Below are 24999 nucleotides of genomic sequence, written 5' to 3'. Positions count from 1 at the left end.
CGCTCACAGCCAGCCACGTCCCTCCTTATTTTGCTGCCCCGTATGCAGGTTTTCTCACACCTCACAGATATTCCTCGAAGTACATTTTACTAATTTCCTAGACATTTTCTGATGCTAATCAGTGTCACAGGCATCTTCTTCACCACCCTAGGAGAACAGCATTCTTTGAGCAATGTTCATGCTTCTGTTCCCTCCCCTGGAGATGAAAGGAGAGTATATGAAGGAAACAGATTCTGTCAGTTACTGAGTACTGTGTGGACGACACACTCTCATGCAGAATAGGCTAGCTCAACTCCAGAAAAGAGAGTCTGTCCACAGTTTCAGGTTTCGGTTCTGTTATGTTGTATCATCACTGACCGATTTTATAACAACAGAGAGTGGATCGGCTTTGAGTGTGTACTTTTATTTTAAATCTGAGAAAATCAGAATTAAGTTACAGAAGAGAGATGCCAGTGCAGTACACGGGAGGTAAACAGAAACAAGTGATCACGGGATGGGCCTGAATTCACAAATCTGTTTGCTTATTTTCAACTTCGTAGGAAGTCTGTCAGTGCCAAGCAGGTTCTCGGAGGAACGCATCTTCCTGAGTGGTCTCACCATTCTTGGGAGTGCCCTGAATGAGCTAGCGGTGGACACCTAGACTTTCTGTGGTTCTTAAAAGCCTCAAGACAGTTTTCAAAGGGGAGGAAGTTCTAACCTGAGTCTCACATTAATTTGTACTAGGTTAGCATCAGAGTGTTTTGTGCTTTTCTGACACAAATTGAATTTCCTTCTACCCACACAAAAAGTCAAGTCCTCCTTCTACCCACACAGAAATGGTTAATTCCTGCTTCAGCCCACACAGTAATGGTCATCTTTCCGGTCTTTATGAAGTGGTTGTGCACAATCCAAGTCAACTTTACAATTGGTAGTATAACCTTGTTGAAACAGAGCATGCCTGGTCATTTCTTCCTGCTCCAGAATGACACATAGGACACTGAATGTATGGGAAAAACCTGACACTGAAATCCTTCTCTTTCTGTCCCTCTCCCAGCCACCTCATAAAACCACTTGATTACTGCTCAGAAGTTTTGAAGTTTAGGAATGTTACAATGGAGAGAAACACTTGTTCTCAATTTCAAATGAGACCTAATGTACAAATGACACTACTTACAGAAGAATCCTAACTTCAAAGTTGTTGGTGAACTATATAATTTTAATAAAATAGAAATGAGCTTTAAGGGAGGAGAATGAAAAGAGGGCAGAAAGACTTAAATGCGTGAATAGACTCATCTAAGTAGAGAGACAAGGAGTAAAGAATTCTCATTCATTCATTTTTTGATGGAAATTCTCCAAAATGTACAGCAGCATTGATCTCTTTAGGAAGTTTTATATATATATATATATATATATATATATATATATATGAATGAAAGATCAAGTCCAAGATCATTGGATCAGTGATCCTGAGATTTCTGCTCACATTTGACACATAATAAATGCTTTTTTACTTATAAATACCAAGGAAAAGAGTTTGGGCTAGGCATTGAGACTATTAAAAACTCATCCAGAGTTTCAAATATTTAGCAACAAGACTATGTTTATTCTACTGGGAATATACCGAGATATGAGCAATATGTTGATTTTTTCACAATAATTCATTCAGATAATAAACTTACACACATTATGTCATTGATGAAAAAGATACTCAGTCTTTCTGACTTTTAAATCAATGAACATATAGCTAAGTAAAGTCAAGATACTAGAAAATCTTTGAATAACAGGTCAGGTGTATTTCTTTGAGAATACAGTATGTAATACCTCACTTCATGAACACTTCTACTGGTGAACAGTTTGGTTCACAAACAGAAACACTTGGAAAAATTTTGTTTTTGTTCACAGACTTGCATCACAGGCAAGGAACAGGAACACGGCCATCTTTCCCACATGAACACAAATGTGGCTGTCTTTTTAAGAATTGTGGAATGACGGGGCTGGGGATTTAGCTCAGCGGCATAAGCACCTGCCTTGCAAGCAGGCAGTCGTGACTTCGATCCCTGGTACCGATAAAAAGGAAAAAGACAAAAAAAAAAAAAAAAAAAAGAATTGTGGAATGAGTTAAGTTTGTGAAGCAAAGTGCCACTGCATTCATTTTGAGCACAGTACCTGATCAGATTCTCCCAGACTCCAATATTTTCCCTAAATGGCTAAGCCAGCCCAGCCTCCATTATGCTACATAACAAGGCCTCTAACATCAATAGACCAGCATCTTAATCTTCTTTTTCTTACATTTGTGCTGGCAAAAAGTATTCACCATGCTAAATTCTCTTCCATTTTTCTCACTGTATGTCAGGAAATTAAAATATAGTGAGATAAAAGGCATGAATGCCATTTTTTGACCTGAAAAACTATATCCCTGAGAGAATCACCAAATATAACTTTGTGAGGTTGAGCTGAGATCCCATGCCTATAAAATCTTCCCTGGCATACAGCTATTTCTGACAATTAAAATAGATGTGTCATTCAATGCACAGCCCATAAGCCACCGTTAAAATAACCAAAGTGCCAACACCTGTTGAAGAAGTCCATGAAAATTTCAGAGTTCGGCTGTTTACTGATGAAACTCCAAATAAAACCAGAGAGAAAAACTATACAAATTCACCAGTACTTCCTATAAAAGAAAAGAGAATGTTCAAATATATAAGAAAAAACCATTTTAAAAAGAAGGGTTGATTAGAAATGAAACACAAAATAGTAATCTGGTGAGTCTGTATTAAAATACAGTGGTTTACAGTCACAATCTATGATAGCCTAGGCAGCAAATAGCTTGAAAAGAAAACGACGCTGGATGAATTTCAGCTGGTTTTTGGAAAGCAAGGAAAATGGTGGAAAGCTAATTGAATTTCCTATTATACTTTTAAGGAAATAGAGGACTGACTTGTTTGAATGACTTACTCAAGTTACACAGGAACTTTATACAATATCCCAATTCAAACTCCAGCCCAAGTCATTTTACTGAATTTGTTACCGGATTTCTGCTTATTTTTTCTTACAGTGGTTTGACATCTTAAGCCCAGGTTACATTCTCAAAATCTGCCTTAGATTTATACTAACACAATTTCAGTGAAATATAGAAATTTTACTACTATAAAGCTCCGTTCCTTTCCCCCTCCACTCTTTTTTTTTTATCTAAAGAGAAAAAAGAAACTACATAAAAAAACAAAGCAGTAAAAGGGTACAAGTAATACAGAATTTCAAGAAAAAAATATACAGTAAGAAATCACTAGTTAATAGGTTACATATTGCCTTCTTAGAAACAGTTGTCCAAATTATAAAATTAAAGCATATAAAGTGGACATTCATACAGTGATATTGGAGACAGTTCCATTCAATGATCCAACAAAAGCTCAGTAATATGGTTTTCCATCCTACACACTCCAAACATACCTGTGGTTATATCCCTTAGCCCACCTTCCTTTCCTCTCTTTTTTACAATAACAATTACACTTTCTGGGTTTTATTACTTCCACAGTTCTTATTAGTTTTTTTTGAGGAGAATAAAACCAAATGTGACTAAGCAAAACAGTCAGTTAGAACAGAAGGATGGGCATAGTACATGATGCAAAAATAGAATACCAGGTGATCAAAAGTGGTTACCGTTGTTCCCCCTCCACTCTTGTACTGTTATCATTATACATAGTATACCAACATGCATTAAAAGTTCAACAGTGAATTCTTATTACCTTACATAATTTAATATTTAAATATTAATGAAGCTGAGTGAATTAAGAAGAGCAAGTATGTATTTATAGACCTTGTTATATTAGTCATCTTATTTTCCTTTTCTGGATTTCTTGCTTTATTTCTGGGATTCAAATGTAATTTCTTTGCTTTGTTTCTTCTCACACCTTTTTGTGTTGCTTTTGTCAAATATGTTATATTTCTAGATGCTATTGGGCCCCAATTACAACCATATAACCTTGTTTTATACAGTTCACTTTTATATCAGTTAAGATTAGAAAGTAGAATAAATGTGTCATTGTATTATCTTTTGAAATTTATCTAGTTGTCTTTGCCAGACTTTCTATTCCTTTCATGTTAGTCAGGATTCATTAGAGCGAGAACCCAATAGAAAGAGATCTGTCATAAGGGTTTGGCCCACCTGACTGAGGTGCTCATAACCTGCTGCAAGGTAGAGACCCGGAAAGGCTGCAGGTATTTTTCCAGTGTAGGCTTGATGGCCTGAGAATCATAGGAACCACCGGTGTAGGTCTGATGTTACTCCAGCATTGGGGGTGTTATTCGAGTTCAAGGCTATGCGCCCCAAACCCAGAAGTACTGATGTCAAAGGCAAGAGGAGATGAATGTACCATTTCAAGACGAGTGAATTTGCTGCTCTTCTACCATTCAGACCCTTGGCCGACTGGGTGATGCTCTCCAGCATTCATGACAGTGATATTTTCTCAGGCTGCTAATTCAAACTAATCTCTTATGGAGGCACCTTCACAGATGGACAGAAAACTTAAAAACTATTTGAGAATGTCTTACTCCAGCAAGTTAGTACTTAAAACGAACAATCCCAGGTGTGGATTTGTCTTATTACTTGGAATCATTTGATTTTTATCCTGCAGACTTCCTAGCTAGCAACAAAGCTCTCCTTTTTTTAGTAGGTTTTGTTTTGGTTTTTATTGAGAATGTCTTATTTTGTGTTCCTCGTGGAAGATAGTTTTCCTCAATATAAGTGTTAATTTAGAGGGTCTTTTTTAGCTTTGGCTTTTCGAATATATCATTCTCTTGCCTTTCTGGCCATTGCTTCTTCCATTCATAAAGCGACAATAGGTGATATCTATTGTTGAGATTCTCTTCTCCACAATGAGTTATTTTTTTCTCACTGCTTTCAAGATTGTCTTTACATCTTACTATGATGTGTCAGGATAGAATATGTGTTTATCCTACTTGGAATTAATAGAGCATCTGGGAGCTGTGTAACAATGTTTTTCATCAATTTGAGAAGTCTTTCTATTAGTTTTGAGTCATTATTTCTGTATTTTTTGTCCCTTTCTCTCTTATTCTTTTTAATCATTTTGTGTATGTTAATGTGCTTCATTTTTCATTCTTTTTCTCTGTTATATATTCTTTTCCTGTTATATAACCTCTCCTTAACCGTCTGTAAACTCACTGAGTTTGTTATTTAGTTGGCTCAGATTTATGCTGATCCCCTCTAGAGAATTTTTCATTTTGTCAGTCTTTTTTTACTTCACAATTTTAATTTAAATGTCTTTCATAATCTCTTTTATCGCTATTTGATGAAATATTGCATCATATCTTCTTTTAATTCCTTAGAGTCAGAGGCATCACAATCCCAGAGCTGAAATTATATTACAAAGCTACTGTGATTAAAATCAGCATGATATAAGCAAAAAGACTTGAGAATCAGTGGAGTAGAACAGAAGATGCAGAGGCAATCCCAAGCACACTCAGCTATCTTATGTTTGACAAAGGAGCCAAACATGTTCACTGTAAGAAAGACAGTCTCTTTGATAAATAGTTTTGGAAAAACTGGCTTTCTGCATGCTCAAGACTAAAACTAGACTCATGTCTATCACCATGCACTAAAATCAAAATAGAACAAACATTTAAATATTAAAATAGAAACACTAAATTTACTAGAAGAGAAAATAGATAGAAATCTTGAAGACATAAGTGTAGGCAGAGACTTAGTGAGTAAAACCCAGATTGTAAGTGAAATATTACAAAGATGCAACAAACGGGATCTCACTCTATTAAAAAGATTTTGGATAATAAAAGAAATCACCAAGAGAATAAAAAGACAATCCACAGAGTGGGAAAAAGATTATGGCAAATTGTCCACAGACAAACAACTTATATCTAGAACATAACAAAGAATTGAAAAAAGCAGATCTGCCAAATTCAAGCACCCAATCCAAAACTGGGCACCTGAGATGAATACTTACTTCTCAGATGAAGAAATACAGATGGTAAATAAGTACATGCATTGTTGGTAATTCAAGAGATGCAAATTAAAGCAACACTGAGTCCATCTCACCCCAGAAAGAATGTCTATCATCAAAAAATCAACCAATAACAAATGCTGAAGGGGCTGTGGGGGAAAAAGAAACCTTCACTGTTGGTGGGAATGCAGACTGGTACAACCACTGTGGAAATCAGTGTGGAAATCCCTTAGAAAACTAGGACTAGAGGCCCCATTTGACCCAGCTATTTCTCTTCTGGTTATCATCCCAGAAGAATTAAGAACATCTTACCACAGTGACATATGTGCACCCATGCTGATAGCAGCACAATTTTAAATACTTGAATCTTGGAAACAACCCAAATGCCCATCAACCAAGGAATGGATAAAAAGATGTGGGTTTTTAATATAATGGATTGCTACTCAGTCATAACAAAAATAAGCTTGAGACTTTCATGGCTGATTGGGTGCGACTTGAGATCATATTTGTAAATGAAAAAAGTCAGATCCATATGTGTAAACATCATATTGTCTCACTGGTGTGAGAAACGGGATAAGTAAATAAGATCCAAAATGTATAACAGATACCGCGAATTGGTGAGAAACTGTTCAAAAGAAAAAGACAAAACCATAACGGGGGAAAGGGGAAAGAAGAAAGAGAAAAAGAAAAATAATTATATTTATACACAAGATAGTTAAGATAGTCATACAGCTAGTTTCTCTTAGTTCATTGAAAAGAAAGTTTTGTGCTAATATTGTTTGGACAAGATATCATACTTATATCATGTACTCTGAATACTATGAAGATAACAATACACAATGCATTAATTATTGTAGCTTTCCTACTAACCTGGTTTGAAACTCTGTTTTATTATTATCTTTATTTTTATCTGTAAATTAAAAAAATTTTAAGTTAGTAATCAAAATAAAAAATTGTGTTCAATAAAAAATAGTAACTCCTTAGAAATGGTTTCCTTTGGTCTTTGAAATTATTTAATGACTGCTTGGAAGACATTTTCTACTGAGCTGATCATCTGGACCCCTGCCAGGAAGTTTCTATTGCTTATTTCTTTCCTGCGTATGGCTCACAGTTTCCTGTTTTATAATTTGAGGTTCAAAAATGGATATTTTAGGTGATATAATAACTCAGTATACTGATTTCCTATCCCCTGAGCCTAGGGAGTTGATTGTAGTTTTCATAGTCATTTTAATAGACTCTTTGAAGTCTATTCTCCTCGCTGAACTAGGAGTATTCTAGACTACATTTCCATGATTTTCTGTGTTAAACTGTTGCTTGCTTTATGTAGTGTCTATGAAAATGATATGTAGTATCTAGTCTATTGTTCTCCACCTCAGTCTCCATTGTTTTTGACTGTGACTCTAGAGTAACATTCTTCACATTCTTTCAGATACTCTCAGTCCTCTCAGGCAGGGACATGGAGCTCTTTCCTGATGACCTGCTGCCCCTTTGGTACAGAACCACGTTGCCAATGAACCAGAGGTTGGAGTATCCTTCATACTCCCTGAGGAACAAGAATATTCCTGTTCCATGAGCTGGTAATTGGGGGCATGGGAGGTTTTTATCCCCTGCTCTTAGCAGCTTCTCTCTCTTAGCATAGAGCTTCTGCCCTAGAAGTTGTTTCAAGACTCACAGAACCTCTCTATTTTTTTTCCTTGCTTACAGTACAGCTTCCACCATGAGTGGGTACTGAGTGAGCCTAGATCTGGAGGTCTAGAATAGAGCTTCTACAACATGAGGAAGATGGGGCTGAGAAGCACCGTCGACCCCTCTCAGAGAGTCATAGCTCTAGAAAGGGAACTATGAGAGGAGGGAGCTATTATTGTCCACCTTGCCATGGTCTGGGAATGGGCAGCAGTAACAGAGTGGCGGGGTGGACAGCGAAAGATCAGGGTCTGTCTCAAATGCTACAGACTCTTGCAGTTCTTAAGATCTAATAGATTTTTTAAATGAATATTACTCCATTTGCTGGATGCCCATATGACAATATGCAGGGATTTCGAGTGTGAATTTTTCTCTAAATATATATGTATATATATATATATATATATATATACATATATATTTAGAGAATATATAATATATACATATATGTATTTAGAGAATACATAAATATATATGTATATATATATACATATATATTTAATTATTGTTGGAGAGGATCTTTTACACTTTACCATTCTGGATATTAGTCATTGTCATTATTTTTACTTAAATGAATGTGTTTTTAACTTTTGTTATTAATAATATTCATTATACTTTTTGATTATTACTATTCATGGTTAAATAACTTTTCTGTGCCTAATTTGGTAATGAATTTGATTATCTGTGCAAAATAATCTGAATCACCCAGAGGGGGAAAAACCTGATCAAATATGTGTTGCTTTCAAATGAGGGACTAGCAAGAAAAAAATTGTTAAATTTCTTAATGGATTTCTATGAACTCAAACATTTGAATTAATGCTTTCTTATTTGTGTCTTGACAAATAACACAGCTTCTTGGATATCTCATTCATCTAAGAGGCAATGATAATCCTGAGTTGATCAAAATGTGATTATGAAGCAGACTAATCAAGTAGTTGATACAGGGTTATTGGGAGACACTGGAGTCCAAGCAGAGTAATTTAGGTTTAAATTCTGGGCTCTATCTCTCACTGTGAGAATTTTGTGAAAGTTTCTTGTCTTTTCTAGATCTTGTTTTTTGATGTGTCAAATGAGAGTAGTAACTCCTATCTCAACCAGTCATTGGCAGTAACCGAAATAAATAATTTATGCAAGTACCTAGTATATTTGTTTCTACACAGAAAAGATTGTAAAATATTGCTATATTTTTATTGTTATTAAATTTTTTAAGATTAATATTAATACATCATTTAGTGAATTATACAAAGCTCTAGTTGTATAAATTAGGATACATTTAGCTACAAGTAACACTGAAAATCAGAAAATCATCTCATATATTATTTTTTTTAATGAGAAGTTCATAAGTAAAGCAGTTTCAAGGATGGTTAAGCTACTGGCACAAATAAGCCATCAGAGACCCAGGTTTGTTCAGTCTTTCAGTTTTCTGTTCTCAGAGTTTTCCTGTTGTCCTACATTCATCCTCCTCAAACTTAAAATGATAGCACCATACCAGGCTTTGCATGCAAATTGCAATATCCATGGGCTAAAAAGAAAGTGTCTCTATCTTTAGTTCCTTTTTAAGAAAAACAAAATCAAAAATAAAAAACCGGTTCTCTGAGATGTACCTAGGAGGCTTCATCTCAGTTCTCACAAAGCAGAACTATATCATACATCTATTCCAATCTACCATTAACAGGGGAGTTGGGATTATCACTGCGGAGTTCATGGCCATCCCTCTCATAAGAAGAGGCTCTCACTCCTTGGTATCTACTGTTTTAGTACCTGAACACAACTGAGTTTCTACCAGCAAGGGGGGAAGAGGGACTTAGCTAAGGTAGCTCTCAGGAATAAGATGCTTTGTTTTCAAGGAAATTACAATTTATTGATAACATTCTGAATGGAATTTCCAATGATTACTAGCACATTGCCCCATCAATGTATTAAAAGCCATGGATTTAAGAGAAAAACACAATATATCAAATAAAGAAGAAAAATAAATAAGGAGTAGGGAGGTGTTTAAATACTTCCCCAAATTACATATTTCATTTCAAAAGTATTTTATTGTATATACCAATTTGTTTCATTTGTTGAAATTTTTGTGTTATTTTCTGTTAGTTTTTTTTTGTAAAATTTATTTGTACTCTGAGTAACTACTTTGAAGATAGATTCATGGCATATTGACCACTGTTACTAATTTGCTATGAAATCTTGTGTTATGTTTTCATAAAATAAAAAATGAAGACATTAGCCAAGTTTACAGATTCTCATGAAACTCATCTCCTTTCCTTTTGACCAAGTCATTCTGTTTAGCCAGCACTGTTGATATGATCTAATCAAACAAAGGCTAAAAACAGTAAAGAGAATGTTTTTTAAAAAATCCCTCATTATGAGAAATTGTCACGCAGTACTCAGAAGAGCTGTGTTTGTCTTGTCTGTGAAGACAGTAATCTGTGTTGATTTGAAGCACTACTAATTGATATTTTTTTTGACTATTTTGAAGATGAATTCCAGCCTCTGTCTAGAGGTCCAGACCATCCCTGTTTCTACCCATAGAGAATTGTATTCTCTCAGGTGTACATTAAAAATTTTCTTAGAAAACAATAATACAGATTTTGCTCTAGTTTGAACAAATCCCTAAGGATTCTTTGCTAAAAGTGTGTCAAACCAGAATTATTAGAATTCCACAAACTCAAAGGACAGTCCTCAAGCAATGGCTGAAGAACTTGGGTGTATAAATTCCTCAGCTACTCCTCTGACACAGAGCAAAAGTCTTCTGAGGCGCAGTTTCAACACCATTTCCCGGAGTTTGCCCATAGGAATCATCTTCTGTCACTCTCTTAATAGCACATCCTTCCTTACCTCCCTGCCTTTCTGTGCCTCATTTCTTTACCCCCCCCCCCACCACTGGCCCTCCCCTTCAACCACTGGTACAAGAATCCTTATCTCAGAGTCTGCTTTCAGAATGGGACCACTCATGCTGGTATCAGGTCCTAGAAAATCAGTGGGGGAAGGGAATGAAAACACCGATCAGGGATTTGGCAAGGAGAAAGAAGAGGACGTCATACAGGGTTGAAATGGAAAGTTTCCTGGCTGACAAGTGAGCTGTCTTACCCATGTCACTGCCTGCTCTGTTTTTTTTTTTTTTAACTTTTCAGCCCTCAGCAACATAATCTCAGAAGTCTCATTAACAGGTCCCCAGGGGAAATCTTGTGTGACAAGGCTGATGGGTCGATATTTCCTTCCCAAGGCTGATAACTTCTCTGGCTTCTTGACAATAGACTGAGGAGAAAGAAGCTACCCGTGCTAACATGCACTGTGATTCTGGGAACACGGGTATTCCCGAAGCACAGAGACACCAGTAACTGTCATTTTCAGAATTACTATAGTAGCATTGATGATGAAGGCAGCGCAAAATTGTTGCCAGGTTACCTAGAGGACAGTGAGGTTTCTGGAACCATGGAGGTAGGCCTGGGACAGGAATTCCCTTTTCCCTGCATGCTGCGTTTGAGTGAGCTTTGCTAACATAAGCATGGGACTCTTGCAGCTTAGTCTTACCCTTGCACCAAACGGAGCGAAGCTAGTCTTTGGCTGTGTGCCCTCTGCCTCTTGGTTCATGCACCCTTCTGATAACAAAATCCCTTTCTCTCTGTGTGTCTTGCAAATTGGTTGTTGTACACAAAGCCGACAGGAGGAAAGGATTTCTTTGGCAGACTCCCAGAAAATATATTTTAAAAGTCTTGGAGTTGGCAGAAGGGCAATAACCATTCCAGCTTTAGCGATGGTTAAGACTATGCTTTCTGATGAGATTATCACTAATACAAGCTCCTTGGCCAAACACCAATGAAAAGTCTCTATGCAGAAAATGCCAAGACTACAGAAAGAATATGAGAAATACTTTGAGGTTTGGAATATGACTTGAAATGTAAGTGATAACGAAATAGAAGGCAAATGATTTTGTAACAGTATTTTGATTGAAAATAATTGCTGAAATCAGGGTGAGCAGTACAATATTTGTGAATATCAGCAAGCTAATTTAAGAAAACAATCTAGAAGTTACTTAAAATATTTTTTCATTTCAGCATTAAGCAACATTCTAAACTGTACACTGCTGTTCAAAATATTTGAAAAAAGAAAACAAAATCAAACATTGATTTGTTTTCTCTTTTTGTGTGTGTGTGTACCAGAGATCAAACTCATGACCTTGCAGTTGCCACTGAGCTAAGTCCCTGGCCCTATTTGTTCTTTATGGAGGTTTTACTTTGCTTTGTAAAGAATGGTTTGTTACAATCCTTTAAATTACAGAAAAGAACCAGATACATGTAGAATGTGAACAAAATAATTCTGCAATGTATTTTTGAAATTTAAAATTACTCTGTGATACTTAAAAACTAATAGTATGTAAGCAAGGATCTAGACAGTTTAAATAATGTTTACCAGTTTATTCTGGATAACTTATCCAGATAAACATTTTTAATTCCTGAAAATACTGCCAATGAATTAAAATGATTCTATAAAATTTGAAGAGCAAATAAAAATGCTAAAACATTGCAAAGGTATGCAATCAAATGATCTTTAGACCAAATATCTTATCAAAAAACACTTTAAATGAACCATAAGAAATGAAAACTAAATTTACAATGCATAAATATTATTAATACATTTTTAAAAACACAATTACCGAACTATTATTTTCAACCAGTTTTGAATTTTAGGCAATATTCTTTTGAGCCATTTAAATGAACAGAGCAATTTCAGTAATAAAATTTATACAAGGTAGTCATTCATTTTTCCCAGTTGTTAATATAATATCAGTTAATTTTACATGAATGATTTCCAAAATGACTTACTGAGACCTAGAAATAAAAGCCTTCTGGGTGTTGACTCTTAGACAGAAGAAAGTCTTTACTTTCTAGTTGGGTCTAGTATGCATAAAGTTGCTCCTGTGTTTTAAGGTAGCACATACAGAATCAAAGTGTGATTAGCTGGCTGTGGAGAAGGGCCTGAGACATGGATGACTGTGTGGTGGAGAGCTGCTTTTCAAGCTCTTCAAGGAGATTTCCTGCAGAAAGTCTTATAAAGACTGAATGCATAATATAAAAAAAGTAACCCTGAACACTTCAGTAGAAAATATTCTGTTCCTGTTGTATGTGGGTTATTCACTGAAGAAGAGTAACAAAGTCATAATCAAGCACTTGAATGAAAAAAGTAAAGCCTACATAAGTAGCTCAAGAGCAAATCTGGTTGTGTTGTAAGCACTGACATTTGATATGTATTCCAGACTCCTTTGATCAAGACCCAAAAGGATATCAGCAGAGATGGGGTAAGGTGGCAAGGAAGGAGACTGAGACCGTTGTATAAGGCTTTTTTTTGGGTAGATCTTTGTGTTATTAGTGTCTCCAGGCTCAATAATAACAAAACTAGGAAAGGACACCTGATCAAATTCTTTGCAAATTCTGAGTCACAAAAGCCGTGTGACCTAGAACTGTATGTTTCATATTACTAAGTTAGAGCCCATAGGAGGGTGTAAATGACTGGTTCTGGCTAAAAAGATCATTTAATGTCCTTTCATCCATCAGAGCTAACTGAAAAGACAACTGATTTTTTTTTTATAAGCAAAGGTAACAAGCTGGGCTATGTGTATTTCCTGAAGGTTTACTTTGACATTTGAAAGTGAAACCTAGCATTCAAAGCCTAGATGTATCCGGTGAAAAACAATCTGTGAGCTGTGAAATTGCAAAACAATTTTATGAATCATTCAGTGAAGTCATTTCTTGATTGGTGTCCTTCTCTGAAAGTGCTATGATATTGGTAGTGTTATCTATTCTCTATTCTTGTGAATCCTATTAATCCGGTGCCCATAACATAACATTTTTGATGATAAAAATGTAATAATCATAGCTCTTACATTGAATAAGCTTTTCTACTTAACTTACGAAGCCAATGCATGTTTTGCGTGCATCAAACAAACATAAGTGAATAAATATTCTCTCCAGCTGACTTCCCTGCAGTACACAATTTTATTAGATTCCTGTGTATCCTTCCTCACCTTTCATTTGTCTGTAAAATATATGTGAACTAATTTGCAGAACACACGAGCACTGTGTTATTAGTGTCTCCAGGCACTCCTTTGTATAATGTAATTATTTTCCTCCTCCCCTTGGGTGGTGTCTATTTCTCCACGTGTAGAATCTGGAGTTAACAGCAGTGAATTCTTTAAGATCACTAGTACAGGACAAAATGACAGAGGTGATATTAGGACTGCAAGCATTTAAAAACAAAACTTGCTGTCCGGCCTTCTTCTAACCATGATTTGAGTTCTTTAATATTCATAATTATGAATACTGTCTTCTTAAATTATGTAACAAGAGAGAGTAAAGCATTCAAAGGAATTTTTGGCAATCTTTAATTAAAAGGCTAGGCCTTTTGTCAGGTGTAGTGGGCTGTAACATTTATATGCGAACACCTCTGAAATCTCAAGCAATGTGTGTGTAAGTGCACACTTTAACTTTTGTTGTTTTACTTTGCATTTTTATATTTATTCCAGTTTACCTGTGTGTGGTACATAGTGTTTACATTTCTTGTAGGAAGGTGGTATCTGTACATGGCACGTCCTAATTCTCTTTTCATCCCTTTTCCTGTCCTTCTCACCCCGACTCCCACATCCCTTGATCTCCTTCCCTCGTTGTTTTGTACATTTTGCAGCCATGATGTTTACATTCCTTGTATGGATTTGCTACCTGAATATAATACATCCCAACTCCTTTGTTCACCCTTTATCCCTTCACTCTGTCTCAATCAGTACGTGCCTTATTTTTTAAAGCACAAGCACTGTGATATGGACCATGTGAGAATACGCAACTCCTTTTTATTTTTAGCTGAAAAGACATAGATATAGAAACCATCAACTCTCATCCTTTTGTACTCTACTCTTCATTCATCTAATGCTCTAGTCTCACAAACTTCTGATGTTTTGGTGTTTGCACTATCTTCCTATCCTGTAGTAACTATGTAGGAAAGTGTCAGATGAATCTATTTTAGAAATTTAAATATGACTTTTGGAAGTATCTATACAACTTCCACCACCTCAGGCAGGCTGCTCCTAATAACTTCTCAGCCAAACACTACTTATGTTAGTCAGCTTTTCATTACTGTGACAAATTCCTGAGGTAAATAAATCTATTTTTCAAAAGGTTTGTTTTGGCTCACAGCTTTAGAAGTCCAGTCCATGGTCAATTGGCTTCATTCATTTTGGGTCAGTGCTGAGTCAACACTTCATGAAAAGGGAGTGTGTGGAGGAACAGAAAAGTGCTCAACTCCAGGACAGAACAAGGCAGACAGAGAAAGGAGAAGCTTCTCCCATTCTGGTCACAGGCACAGCCCTCATGAGCAGATGACCTCCCCCTAAGTCCCATTCTTAGCTTCCATCACATACTAATTACACCAAGCTGGTGACTGAGCTTTAAAACATGGGCATGGAGGAGACATTTGAGATCCAAACTATAGCATTGCTGTTCCTTACTCAGGATTAAATTGTATTTAATTGGATAAAATTATTTTGTAGTTTTATTAACAGAGGTAACAGAAGGTAAACTATTTCCCGTATTCACACTTTTTTCACTGACATTTTCCCAAAGGTCACTCTTCAAAACTGAGACAGAACCTAATGACTATAATTAACCCTCAGTATCTCACCCACTCTTTATTGTGATGCTCTATCAAATGTTTTCAGTTATGGGTGGGATACAAACTGTCCCCCAAAGGCCATGTGTTAAAGGCTTGGTCACAAGTGCAGTGATGTTCCAAGGTGAGGCTGTTGGAAGGTGACTTGATGGTAAGGACTCTAACTTTATCTATTTATTGATTCATTGACGGATTTCATAACTGGGTTCTATTGGGAGATGACAGACCCTTAGGGCATGGGGCTTAGTTGAGGTCGGTGGGTCTAGAGTGTATCTTTGGGAACATATCCTGTCTCTTCTGCCACTTGCTCTGATTGCCATGATATTCTTGTGGCAATTTAGCCAGCCAACCACCACCTTTGCAACCATTAGCCATAATAAACCTTTCCTTCTTTAAGTTGATAATTTGTGTTTTGTCACAGTGGTGGAAGAACAGTGCACCTGAGCAGTTACATCATCTTTCTTTTATGATCGCCCCTTCTTATCCACTTCAGCAACACTGTTGTTTCCAGGCTTATATGTTGGCATTGGTCAGTATTTAGAAAAGTGTGACCTTTAAAGTCTTTAACTCAGAAAATTCCCCTTTGACCACTGCTTATTCTTCTGTATTTTTCTCTCTTCACCCCCACAGCCTCACTGTTGAAATCATTTTGAATTCTCTCTTTTGACCTAGTTTGTAAGTTTTATTTTTCCCTTTCTCTGCTATCTTTGCTTTACTTTACTTCCATAAACATCACCTGTATGTCCCACAGTTTTTTTTAACTCATTACTCTTCCAAGTAAAAACATTCAGTTTATGACAAACTTTTCTGATTTAGGTCTCATGTAATCTCCTAGAGAGAAGCACATGGTGCCAGTGATTAGTTGAATTATAAATGTACTGCCTCAATCTCAGTCGAATTACTTTTTTTCTTTTCCATTGAATCTATTCCTGCCTCCCTCAAGGAATATACCAGATTTCTCTCTTCTCAAAATTTAGCAGTTAAACCCCATTCCTATTTCCTGGAGAAACACTATCAGGTACAAATGCTCTCATATCATATCTTCAGACATTTTTTATCCTACAGAAGGAAACCACTTCTTCTGAATTGCTAGGTTAGTTCTAACTATGTTCTGGTCCTGTTTCTTCTTGAAGGGTTTTATCTGTTAATTGGCTTCAACCTTTGATTCTCCCATTTGTTTTCTTTTCTTTATCCTGATTGGTTCCAAACACACATGTCTGCTACCCCTTTCTAAAAAAAACTCTATACTATCCAATTCTCTTATTTCCCTTCATTGTCAATTTATTTTCTTCCTCACCTAATTTATTGAGATAGTCTTGTCACTTCTGCTTCTTTACCTTTTATATGTTACAGCCATTGAGTACGACATCTGCTTTTCTGGTTCTGATCTCAAAGGTCTCTTTGATCTCGAAGGTCATCACTGAAGAAAAACCATTTCCCAAAGCCAGTGGCTTTTTTGCTAATCTTACTATATGAAGTTAGCTGCGACATTTAACAGTATTAACTTCTTTTTCTTTCTTGAAGCACTCTCTTCCTCCAAGATGTATTCAGCTCTATCATTCTCTTCCTCTCTCTTTACACAATCTTTAAAACTCTTCTTCTTTTATCTTTGTATTAATTATTGTTTACAAGATTCTAACTTTTCCTTTCTTGCTTTCCTCCCTTCTCTGAGGGTTTGTGCTATTTTTCTCTTTAATTCTTATCCGGATGGCTGAAAATCTATCTTTTACTCTAATCCTAGAATTCACTTGAGCTGTAAACCCACATTTTTAACTGCCTTTTACCCTGTCCCTGAAGCTATAACACAATTCGGATTTAGAATTTTTTTCTTGTTTTACCCCACAAGTCAATTCCCAACAAAACCTACAAAGTACAGTTCCTTTTCTTCTATTCAGTGTCTCTATCACTTATACCCACATTTCCATCGTCATGCAAGTTGAAAACCCTTGACTCACCCTGTGCAGTCCTCCATCACTCTAGTAAGTCAGTTGGTCAAATCCTCTCAATTCTGCAAAAGCGTTTTTCCACTTGTTCTGGCTTTATTTCCCCTTTATCTGGCTGTCTTCTCATCAAGGCGTCGCCCATCTAACCAAGCTTTTTCACAACTTTGTGGGAGGCTTTGTAGATACCACTTCTCACTAGATCTCCCTCAATCCCAACCTAAAGTTATACTTTTCCACAATATGACCCAAACAATTGGCTTATTACTGTATTCTGGAAGAAACTGTCAAGCAAATAGGAAAGCTTTCCCCTCCATTAATAGTTAAATTACTAAGTACATTGATACTTATTTTTATTTGAATCAACAAATTTCTGAATGGTTTTTAGGCCTCTGGAATAATTGGATGGTTGAGTAAGAAAAATGTGATGTCTAAAAATTGTAAAAGAAAGGTCATTTTTAGGAGAAAATGAAACTTGGACATCTTCAGTTCTAATTGTGATCATTCATCAGTCCTCTTCCATCAGAATCTTCCTAGTCACTTAAAAAAAGGAAGAAAAAGAAAACAAAAACAAAAACAAAAAATACCCATACCAACCATGAATTTTTCTGAGTTATTCCTTTGGAAAGCATTTAGATATCCCAGACTTCTTTAATCCTTTGTGTGTGTGTGTGTGTGTGTGTGTGTGTGTGTGTGTTGTAGACATTTTTGAAATTATGTCCTTGGTCATGGAAACTTTAAAGAATGAAGTATCAATCTGAATTTTAAAAATGAAACAATCAATTTTTCTGCTCATTAAAAATTTTAAGTGTTGGTCAGATGACAACATAAGCCAAAAGATTTATCAGTCCTAATAATTTGATACTAATTATGTGAGATTCATCCTCTATCAGTGTCAGTGACTGAGAATTGTCAGGTATGATTTTATTTTTTGATTATATACAATCTCAATAGATAAAGCCAAGCACTAATATTTTAACTGTGGTGAGATTTAAAAGTAGATTTCATATGTCAAATGAAATGCTATGTGTTTAACAGTGTTAGTTATGGAATCAGAAAAGAAATTTAATGTTTTTTATCTGGAATTCCTCACCTAATCACATAGCAGTGAGCTCACAATAAAATTAGGCAATGAATGTAGTGAAAAGTCTTCATTTTGAATGAGGAAATTGAACATCTACATCAGAAACTGACTATGACAACTTGCATATATGTGTTAGCGCGTGCGTATATTGTATGTATATCTCAAGTTAGGAAATGTGAAAATGCTTTTAAATGATTCTAAAGACAAAAACCAGTGTTTTCACAATACTTTGAACTGACTATGTATAATTATAAAGAAGATAACTAATGTCTTCTCTACACTATATGTTTGATATTCATCAGCTTCAAAAGAAAATAGTTTTTGGGCATTCCACAAACCGCTAGCAGTATGTCAAACTCAATGTTATGTCATCCATTTAGTTTCTCTTCTATTAAAATTAAATGTCACAATGTAACGCTGACCTTACAGAGTGCTTGAAAATACTGTCGCTGTGGTATCTTAAACAAACCTCTAGTGTTTCATTTGGGTTTCAGAATATAGGTTAGCTAGTGTTATGATGCAGTGACTAACAGTGCTATTAATATGTTTCCCAGTGACATTGTTAGTCATTGAATCTGTGAATGTGTATTGAAGAGATAGAACTACTGCAGAATGTTTTTGAAGTGTGGTCATACCAGTATGTAGCACAAAGCTTTTTTTTTTTAATGGTTTAATGTTTTAGATAAGCCTCCAAATTATTCAACAGACTGAATGTTGCTGAAAAGTAAAAATTAAGGATGGGTCAAATAATATAACCATTTTATGAGAGAGAAACGCATTCTTTCATGTGGCCCTTATTAAATGAACACATTGTTCCTGTGTAGAAAGTGCTATAAGTTCACTTTGGAAGTTTTCACTTTGAAAACAAACAAAAGCCATAAGGATCATTATCTTTCTTTCCTAAATCTTTAAGTTTGAGTACTTTCATCTGCAGTAGGGAAATTTTATTTATTAGAGCTGAAATAGGACGACTAGTCTCAACAAATGAGTCTTGGTAGAGAAAAGTATGGAGGGAAATTCACCTAACTGTTTGGAATTCAGTGGTTACTCTTTTAAAATGATTTTTGTGCAGCCCAATAACACGCCGAGTCTACATCATATGACATATGAGGAGCTACCAAGAGGTTTGATGCCCGAGGAAAGACTTGTTTGAATGTGTTTGAGTCTTGAAGCAGAGAAGTGAAGCAATTCAAGAGTAGTTAATGAGCATGTGCCTATTTAGAAGAATGAGCTCATTTGAATTTTATATTTGTCAAGAATAAAGGGACATGGGCTAATTAAAAGATTTGACCAGCTAAGTATAGCAGCCACAAAGTTCAGGAAATAGAGATTTGGGGGGGGCAGAGGACATGAATCAGATTTTGGAACTTGACTTTCATTCTTGAGAGAGAAAAATGTACTCACGCTTTTAATGAATATTTTTATGCCAATGAAGTTTTCTTAATGGCCATAATCACTTTCCTTTAGATAATTAGAAAATGTCTCTATTGTGGTTAGGCAGATTTCCAGAATTTTCCTATGTGTTTTCTTGCTCTTGATTTCACTTGGTAGGAAATGAATGCTACAGATTACAAAGTACATTTAGTGGGGGAAAATGGTGTTGGCATGATGCCGAAAGAGGGCAGGGAAGTGTGGAAAAACTATAGAGGGACCGCTACTCTTGGTTCATAGCCTTATGGGGCGTGTTATTCATTGGGTTTATAACTACTAGTGATATAAAAATGGATTTTCACTGAAAGAAAAATGTGTAAGTCTGTAATTCACTGAGTATTAACAGAAGTGTTAATTTAAGCCAGGAGTAGTTCCTCATAAAAATATCATTGGTTTTTTAATCTCTGTAGTGGTGTTAGAAGAGCCAATACTTAAGTCCAAGCAATGCTTTGGCACAGAACATGTAAATTATGGTTTGTGTTGCATGTTCTTCCAAAGCCTCATGTGGTCATGGGGGAGGCAGACTTTCAGGAGGTGGATGAATCTAGAATTTGTGATTGGTTTACTGTCTAGCACTGGGATTGGGGGTATGAGCATTACACTCACTCTAGGGTTGGTAGCCTGCATACAATGTAAGGGAGTAAAAGCGCCTCGCTCCTCCCCTTTTGACTCTTGCTGCTTTTTGCTACCTTCTATCTACCCCTCTACCCCCTCCACCCTGTCTTGGAGCCAGCTGATCATGGACTGAAACCTCTACAAACTATGAGCTAAATAAACTTTTCCTTTCTTAATTTGGGGTAGTGGATATTTTGTCTCAGCGATGAGAAAAGTAACTAAGAAAATGTCCAAACTCCACATGCTCTAAGAGAAAGAGCAAATGTGGGTAGATGTGAACATGTACCCTCTGGCCCTTTATGTTTAAAGAAAACAACTAAGTATGGTACCTTGCCTGAGGAGTCCAGTGAGACATTAAGATGTAAATTGCACCGTGTTTGCTAAAGCAGTAAGTACTGTTACTGTGTTTATAAACCAAAACTTCAGCTATAGCACATTCCTTGCATTCAATCTCCTCACCAATCTCCATCTTTATTATATACTTACATTGAAAAATACTTCAAATGTGCAGAAGACAGAATCAGTTCCTCACTTTTCATATTTTTGATGGGTTTGTAAGCTCTCAACACCAAAGACAAAAGAGTATCACAAAACTGCTTATGATAAGGGATAGGCTTCAGTATCATCCCTGCCACTTCTCTGCAAAGGGTGCTCAGCTAGCCAGGAAAACTATAGCTTTCAGAGGTGAATACCAAGATATTTGCCTGTTCCATTTGACATTTGGAGGTGGTTAGGACATCCAGAGACTGAGGGAGTCCTCCTTTTGCCCCCAGTTACCATCAGCCTGGACTATCAACTATGTTTGGAGAAGTAAACTGCTACTGAGAATTTTCACCCAATACACATCTGGCTGATTTTATTACTTTACATGCAGGCTAATGTCTAGTCATCTGCCTAATGAAAACCACATGTTCCCAATTCATGTCTAGGCATATATCTCCTTAGTTGTATCATTTAGTTAATTTTGTCAAAAAATAGGGGCCATTATCTTTTATACTGTGGAGGTTCAGTGTGGATCTAAGTTGCTCATCTAAAACAAAAGTGAACTAACTAAAGACTAACTCTACCTACTTGTCTTTTGTGGCATATCCTTTATTCTTTCTCAAACCTGTCCTCAAATCTTAATCTCTTATTTGTCTTCCTGTAGTCTTTCACTACTTCTGTTGTTACTTATTGCTTTCCTTTCAGCCTCTTCCAAATCCAATTTATCTTCCAAGCTGATCATACCTCTTATTTAGTTTACCATGGAATTATATTTGTCTATTTTGGGTTAATTTAAGTCTTGAGTTTTAAAACATTCAGTTTTTAGCATTTCTCTTTAGATTTTTGATTTTGTTCAGAAAGACATACTCATGAAAAAACTTGTTTTTATTTTCTTCTTCCTCTTGAATTTATATTGTTATACATGGTAAAATAGTAATCTACATTTAATATCTTTTTTAATTTCTCATAATTACCAACATCACAATTGTAGGAAATAAAAGTTTATTTGGTCTTACAGTCTGTAGAGGTTTCAGTCTATAGTTGTTGGTTCTAAGACAGGGCAGCATGGCAGAGGAGTAAAAGCTCATCTCATTATGAAGCAAAAGGAAACAAAAGGATCAAGGGAGGAAAGAGGGAGATATTCCCTTTTAGGGTACCACCTAAAAGGTGATTCACCACCTCAGACCAGCCTTTACCTCCCAACATCATGTTCTCTTCTCAAAGCAAAGTCTTACTTTTGCAAAGTTGAGCCTTTGATGTGTGGGGCTATGTTAGTTACTTTTCTGTCATTGCTGAGACAAAATACCTGACACTCAAAATGAAGGATGGAAAGGTTTATTTAGCTTACAGATTTTGGAGATTTCAGTTCATACTCAGCTGACTCCAAGGAGGTGGTGAGACTGAGGGGCAGGTGGTGAGACTGAGGGGCAGCTGTTCATATTCGTGGTGCCTGTAGCAGCTACCAAAAGTAACCAGAGCAAAGGAGACAAAAGAGCAAAAAAGGAAAATCACATCACTTTTGCTCCCTTATGTTGTATGCCAGTCACTCACCCCTGGGTGAATGCAACACTCACACTGCCAATCCCAGTGCTAGACAATGAACCAATCACAAATGCTAGATTCAACCACCTACAAAAGGCCCACTCTCCATGACTACATGAGGCTTTGGGGGGATATCTAGGCACAAACCATAACAGGGGCCATAATGGTTCCTAGCATGTCCTTAAGCCATTTTTCCTATTGTCCTATTTTAAAGTACTTGGCTTCCTTTTTAAAGCTAATCTTTTCTGTAACCAAGCTCGCCTCTGCTCCATCTTTGCAGGCCCTAATTTTACTGGAGCTTCCTTTCTAGCCAAGATCAAAGCATTATGTACCTGGACTGTTTTGGTTTTGATTCTCAATGTACAGCTGGCTGAAAGGCTCCAACAATACCCAAGTGATGGCCTGAATGTTTGAATGTCTTGAAATTTCTTTTGCCAGCTTAACCAGTCCACTGCCCTACATATCAGCCTCCTGAAAACTTTCTGGAAATGAGTAAAATATACACAAATTTTCTACCAAATCATATTGCATATGGCTAAAGACCATCTTTATTCCCAACTGAAACTACCTGAGCCTGGTCTTCACTGCCTACATTTCTATCAGCATTCTAGCCTTATAAGCTCTGACCAGCACTTTCCATCAAGCTTGGCTTACATCACTTTAGGGATGCTCCTCCACTTGAGATTTCCCAATGTTTCCAAACTCCTTCCACAAGCCAATTCCAAAGAACTGTGAGACACATAATCAGGAAGAGTCACAGCAGCAATCCCATTTCTCTGGCACCATTTGTCTTGGTTACTTACATATTGCTGAGCAGTGCTTACAACTATAAAAAAGAAAGGTTAATTTTGACTCATCTTTTGTAGACGTTTCAGTCCATAGTTATTTGGCTCTAAGGCAAGGCAGCATGGCAGAGGGGCATGGCAGAGATAATACAGTTCATGGCGTGATGGTGGGAATTAGAGAAAAACATCAAAGGAAGGAGACATACCCTTCCAGGCCACATCCACATTGATCCACCTCCTCAGACCACACTTCACTTCTCAACATCACATTTAGCAATCAAATCATCAGTAGACTAATTCACTGAGATTGTCACACTCCCGTGATCCAATCACCTCTGAAGTTCCATCTATGAATGTGTGAGGTTCTGGGGGACATATAGACGGACACCATAACCTTCTCTCTTACAAAAAAGAAACAAACATATATTAGAATAAAACTTTCTCTTCAATATATTTCTGCTTTTAACTAATCACACAAGCTAATAATTCCAGAATAATCTTAAATATGGTGCTGATACAGGCTATCTTTCTTGATTTCTAATTGTAGTTAGTGCCTTACCATGATGCTGGGTCTAGATTTGACCTGTTTACATTTTTCTTATCCATTAAATTAGTCTATTTTGAATGTGAGGTTGAATGAAATGTTGTTCTCTTTGACTATGAACATAAATGGATTATATTCTTATATTTTTGTTTAAACTATTGTGCTTTTCTGGAAGCATCCCATTTTACATGATAAATTTTTTTCTAATACAGTGCTAAATTTTATTTATTATTATCAAAATCTGAATTTGTATAATATTACTCATCCAGGTATTGTTGTATCAAAATTAATTAGAAGGTTTTTCCTTTCTTTGTAAAATTTGGTAGCAGTGTTAGTGTGGCTTTCCAAATGAATTGGAAAGTTTTCCTTCCATTTTAAAGTTCTTGAACAGCATTACAATTTCTCTGTCTAATCTCATGATTTGAAATTGTTATGCTTACATTTTGAAAAAAAAGTGAAAGTTTCATGTGGCTCATATTTTGAAATATATTCTTAAAAGCCAGGCATAGTGGCATAACTCTGTAATCCCAGCACTGGGAGGCTGAGGTAGGAGGATCATTGTGAGTTTGAGACCAGCCTTGGTTACAAAGTGAGTTCAAAGCCAGCCTGAACTGCATAGTGAGGCCCTGCCTCAAAAAGAAAGAAAGAATAAAAGAAATGTATTCTTAAGTAAATGTCAATGTTATTACACAATCATCTCTTTATATCCCCTAAGATGCACTTGTATTGTTACTGAAAATCAGTTCTTCCCTGTAACTCCCTTCTTTTGGACATCTCAGAGCCATACTGTTCTCCATGCTGTTGGAGACAAGACTGCAATAGTCTGACAGCCTGTCTCCACCCTTGGGAAAGACTAAGCCTCTCCAAAGGGGGTGTTCTTTTTATAATTCTAGTAAATAAGGTTTTCCTCACTTACATTTTCCTCTCGCCATCATAGCCACTCTTCTCAGGTCTTTGTGATGAAGCAGAAATTAATTCCATCTCATTGTGAAGGAATTATCAAAGCAAATGAAATACTGTTACCTATTTGTTAGAAAACATAATTTTATTTAAATACTGACTCATGCTCCTTCCTGTCTGGGATTCCCAAAATTTTTCCAAGAATTTTTTGTATAGACACTACATCGATCAAGTAAAAGCATGTCCCTTATAGGCTACCTGCTGAGACAAAGACATAGCATTAGTTAAAGAAATCAAGTAGACATTGATGAATCTTTTGCAACTCAGTGCTACTTTTGAGAAAACCAATATATGAATTTCCTAATATTTATGTAAACCTGTT

At 36.2% G+C, this 24999-nt stretch overlaps 1 long non-coding RNA gene across 4 annotated transcripts in view; it reads left to right on the top strand.

The window, feature by feature from the left end:
* LOC106028761 (uncharacterized) overlaps positions 1-24999 on the top strand; it is a 263015-nt gene that overhangs the window by 161573 nt on the left and 76443 nt on the right. The gene's annotated exons all lie outside the window — the stretch shown is intronic.

The sequence above is a fragment of the Cavia porcellus genome, unplaced genomic scaffold, assembly GCF_034190915.1.
Source record: "Cavia porcellus strain 051 isolate PalLab524CR breed Dunkin Hartley unplaced genomic scaffold, mCavPor4.1 scaffold_29, whole genome shotgun sequence".
NCBI classification, from domain to species: Eukaryota; Metazoa; Chordata; class Mammalia; order Rodentia; family Caviidae; genus Cavia; species Cavia porcellus.
Note: the sequence above shows the minus strand (reverse complement) of the source record. Positions and strands in the feature narration are given on the sequence as shown.